Genomic DNA, 5640 nt, shown 5'->3' with positions numbered 1-5640 from the left:
ACGAGATACTTCTACGCAGTGTTTGAAAAATCGATAAGAACAAAGCTACGATCGACTCTTTTTTGTCGATCTTTTTCAGAGCTCGGTCGAGACAAGCCGAGAGTTGCAAAACGTACAGTGTTTTATAAGTAAGTGAGAAAAAATGAGAAATGCCCAGGTTACGTTTAGGGTACGAGAAATGCTATCAAAACACTAGTAAGCTGAGAACGGAGTGAATCCCAGCATTTTAACCATGTTTTACCATGGTTATACCCTAGCAAATTTATCGAAGAGTTTATATTCAGTGCTTTCTTCCGGTATAATACCAAGGCCCGTTAATCTTATCGACGTTTTGCAGAACAAATCGATATTCTAGACTGACGGATGTACGCATGTGCAACACTGATTGTACCTGCCGTATGAGACGTTCATCATGTTTTCACACGCCTGTACTTAAACATTATGGAAGAAGTTCACATGATAAGTTAGATTAAGGACATCATCCACTAACTTGCTATCTTTTGAAGTCTTTGCAAACCAAAAGGTATAAAGTTTGACAAAATTACTTTTGGATCAGATGACCCGTTCTGCCGATGCAGATATTGCACCAATAGACAACCGATGCACATATTGCACCAATAGACAACTAATGACACATCGACTCGGAAAAATGTGTAAGATTAGCTACTTATGTGTATGTGTACAGGACCTTAAGCGACACAAACGCGCCACACTCAGGCAGAAGGCTCGACTCCCTAAATAAAAAATATATATAGCAATGTCCTTACGATGAGAAAATTTGTTATATGGAAAGATAACTCACAATGCCATCGTTCTCATAGTATCGAAAGATGGCACAATCTTAAAGCAACAGCAGATCTTTCGTATGACGCACCCATCCATTTCTTGATTTAAGTTGATACTCAGTATAGTAACCCGTGCATCGTTTCAGTTCAAGGGCAGTTCACTTGGCTTGTCTTGTACAAAGGTACAGTCGAACTTGGCATTAAATGATTTGATGGAAAGATCATTTGAAAAGGGCACGAAAAATCAGATTTTATTTTACAATATTCATCAAACAAAATTTATTGATTCCGGCCGACTTTCCAAATCTGCGGAAGTATTGCTTTTCAAAATGGAAAATCAGTTATCGGACCACTTAGAATATACTAAGCTTTAACTGACTGGGGTGCCATTTCGTCGACAGACTCAATATAATGATGCAATTCATCGGACAAATGAACATCATCGTTTTCGTCCAGATTAAGTGAGAAAAGATTGCTAAAATAATAAACCAATCATGTAAATGGAAACAATTGCTAACTGTGTTGACGACCAATAAAAGGCAAATGACAGACCTATTTTTACATTTATATTTCAGCTAATATAGATTTTTCTTATCTTAAAAAGTACTTTTTATGGAGCGACACATTTCAAGTTCAGGGTTGATTTTTTTCCACATTCCTGCAAGGAATATAGGTCTTTGTTTCGGAGGAAACGACTCAATAGAGCATATTTCTTTTCTTTCACACTGAGTACATTCATTATCAAACCAATAAGGTTGTCTGCGAGTGGCTCTTGAACTGATGTAGTACGCCCTGTCTTTCAAGAGGTTTCGCAATTGGCTTAATTACGACCTTGCTCTCAAACAATGTTAATGTAATCACATACAGCAGTGTATGGATCTATTACAATATTTTCTAGATTTCAGTAATATTTGAAGATTAAAGATAATCAACAAATACTATCTCCCAATCCCAAACAAGATTTACAATGGCATTGTAACAGCTTACAGCGAAAATTTCTTTACTGGTACTATCTGTCGAGATTGAAAGATATGTGAAAATGATCTAATTCTGAGGGTAAAAAAATGGAAAATGAAGAGACAGTCATGAAGACACAACGTATAGCTAGCGCCCTCTTTGGCTGTACAGTAGCTTCTCCACATTGTGAACAATCATCATATGATCATGTGTTTTTCCGTTTCAGATATGCATCTTAAGGTGGAACGAAAGTGTCTCGCGAGGTTTCCCGCTAATATGAAACCTCATTGATCGACTCACTATATCGTTTATCTCTAACAACGGTAGAAACGGTGTGTGACGTAGCCTTCATATCAACATGCAAGAACTGTTTCTGCACTTTGCTACTTATAGTCAAGGTCTTTAGTTTATCATGAATTGATTTAGTTTTCCTATCAAGGTCATAAAACTAAATTTGATAATTTTATAGTTTTGGTTTGTGCCTTTTCTTCAGTCAGTTTAATGGGAAGGTTTTTATAAAACTAAACAGACGTTGATAACGCCATTCTTAATGTCAAATTTTACACACAGTCATCAAAATATCAGTTAAAATTTCCAGATGCTCTGTCCTTCCCCTAGTTTCATATGTCTGTACATTTTGTCATCTCTCAATCAAATAATGATTCCTTCCGCTTCTTTTTAGTGAAAAGAAAACTGAGGCAAAATTGATTAAAGACAGTTAAGATTTTCGTTCACTTTGAAATCTAAAACCACATTTGCTTTTCCACTGACAACTTTTTTAAATAATTCAGATTGAAAAGAGTTTCATCAGTGTTGGTCTTTTGTTTTAATTATTAAATTCTATTGAACTTTGCCAAGTCCTGTCACTATTTTCTGCCTGTTATTATATTTATTGGAGACCAAAAAAGCACTGTATCGCAGGGCCTCAAAACACGGCCAAATCAAGACGATGCAAGTAACTCGTTCATCGGCGCTGAAAACCAGAATCTTGTGTAAATTGAGTGATTCTGTTTCTCACCTTGGCAGTATTTAGGTTGCAGTGGCAGGTAGATCGAGCACGGGATCGATAGATCGAGCAGAAAACGATTGATCTAGCAAACTACCCAACCCACGGGCGCCTGTGCTATTTACCTCGAGAACTTCCAAGACGAACATTAAGAAGTAACGAAATGTACAATAAATATCCCAGTGTATCTATTATGTTTTTAATGGGAATCATACACAACTTTTTCTTGGCCGAATTAAGTCAAAATTTACGCGCAAGCGCAGATTCCGGTGCAACATCACGTCCGTCTGCCGCACGAACACATGTGACTTTAAAGTGAGATGCTTTCATTTACTTTCCACATCTAAAAATAACAGGTTTACAGACGCAATATCATTAAATATGTAAATGTAGGCACACAGGTGTTTTGCAGACAAGGGCTTTGTACACGAGCAGTGTTTAAGAATAGGTATACTTTGGCACAACTTAACGACTCTATTTATAACTTTTTTTGTAACATCACATGTCAGATACCTCTGTACACTTTTAACATCGGAATCATAAAAGTAAAAATCACACAAGCAAAAACCAATAAGAATACTAAATATTGGGTTAATCGTAATCAAATGAAGCCAGAAACATGGTTCTTCTTACACTAACTGCACGGTCAATTACTGACATATATACGGACCATGCATGGGGGTCATTTTGCTGTAACTCTTGATGTGTTTTCCATGAGATACAGCTTTTTGGTTCTATTCCCAACTAATACCAAAATGCCCGTTGTTCATCTAGCCAATATTTCTCGTATGTGTGTAATATATTATATCATGAAAGTAAATTCTAGTCCGGATCAGAAAGGATTGTACAACTACGAGCCATGTTGTGTGTGCTTGTGTTTTCTCCTTGTCTTGTTTGTAGAAATATAGTTAGATTTTGACGCAGATGTACAAGTAAAACTCTATTAGCTGTAATGTTTAATGAAAAAAGTGCACAAGCTCAAAGTTGAGCTTTTTAGCATGCTAGGCAATGCTTGAGTGGCCTTGTGGTCATCTTGAGTGGCCTTGTGGTCATCATTGAATTATCGCTACCAATGCAATATGGATTTAGTAGCCATGCTTTTCAGGTTATCTCCGTAGAAGTCCAATATGCAGAATTCACAGTCTTAGAAAGGAATTGGATAGCCAATTAGGTCGTGTTTACAAAAAGTGGCGAGGGGGTGCTGGAGGAATTCAGGGGGGTTCGAAAATTCTTGGGGTAGTCGAGGAGAGACTTGAAAGTTTTGCCCTGCCTATAGAGGACCTGAAAATGTTTTGGCTCCCAACATTTTGATGTCGTCCAATGGTTCTGATGTTAGAATTAAGTAAACAAAATCTAGAACTGTTTGTCGCATTTTATGACTTTAATTTCGAAAAAATCTTAAAGTGGATGAATGCCATTAAATTTTCGTAAAAAGAACAAGTTGGCCTTGTAATGGGGCAAGAGCTGCAACTGTTGATAATTTTTTTCAATATTTCTATGCAATGTATCAAACAGTTTCTCGGTGTCTCTCTACAGCCTGCTGAAAAACACAATATTCAGTTTGTCAACAAAGCTTGTTTGTCTAAATATTGGTGATAACTGAATTATAGTTAACACTGAAAGTTATTTGTCAATGATACACATGCACAATACACGTAGGCTGTGTTGGCAAGCTGAATAGTGGACAGCTCAACATGCTGTAGGGAGTAGAACAAGAACGCACTTGTGTAAACTGAACAAAAATATTGTCAAAATACAAAGTTATGACCGTGAGTACCGAAGGGCACACAAAGACTACACCAATAATAAAAAAGAAAAGGCACAAGGCACTGCTGACAGTTTACTGTGAGGAAGAAGATTGAAGATCTTAAAAACTTTTGAACAAAACCAATCAACTATAAATAGTGAACTGTCACTTTCAATTCATTAGGGGAAGGCTGCATTAACTTGCATGGTACTGAAACCCGAGTCCTTGCTTTACCGACTCGGGTGACAAACAAAGGACTTTTAATCCCCAAGGTGTGAATGTTCCATTGTTCTGTTTATCTAATCCAGCTGGTGCCATTGTAGTGCCATTGTAGGAAAGGCACATCTGTGAAATTGATCCTCTAGGGAAGTCGGGTATTTCGAAGTTAATGAAGCTTTCCCGTAATGTGAAATTACATTTGAAGTCCATCTCTGCGCAGCTGCTCCCTAATTAGGAACTAGCTGATCATCATGATTATCTGTTATACTATTTTCCGCAACATTGGGTTGATTTATTGCAAAACGACGATACTTAAGTGCCTTTACATTAATATTATAAACGAACATGTTTTAGTGCGACAGCCGGTAATCAAATAACATTGTGTATTTGCTGAGGTATGTGTGACATTGTACAAGTTTGAAATAAATGCAACAATATGAAGTAACGAGTGCAACGCTTGTGGAAGCCGTATACTTACAATAGTATTTTTAAATAATATTTTGAATCGTCGATTGGAAATCGTCGAAAGGAAATTCGCTATTTTAAAGTACTGCGCACGTGCAAAGTGACAAGATTTCGCCCATTCGCCTCCTCGCATCCCCTCCCTGCAGGCTGTACCCTAGATACTTATTTGCATCCTTTAAGTCATCTTGATTGTAGGTCTATTAAGGGAGCGTTCAGTTATTATGGCCGGGGTCGGACCGGCAAAATCTTCCTGTACATCGGTCAAAATAAGTGAACCCCCACCCATTGTACCAAAAATTTGATGAACCCCCCCCCCATTTTAAGATTTCACTAAATTCATGCCCCCCTATTGCTTGAGTAAAGCATAAAATTCTGTAGAAGTCGATGTCTAAAGAACATTTTTCGTGAGGGACAAGAACATAAATCCCGGTCTTTCGTGAAAAAAACAACTTTACAATGTA

The sequence above is a fragment of the Ptychodera flava genome, chromosome 2 (assembly GCF_041260155.1).
Source record: "Ptychodera flava strain L36383 chromosome 2, AS_Pfla_20210202, whole genome shotgun sequence".
NCBI classification, from domain to species: domain Eukaryota; kingdom Metazoa; phylum Hemichordata; class Enteropneusta; family Ptychoderidae; genus Ptychodera; species Ptychodera flava.
Note: the sequence above shows the minus strand (reverse complement) of the source record.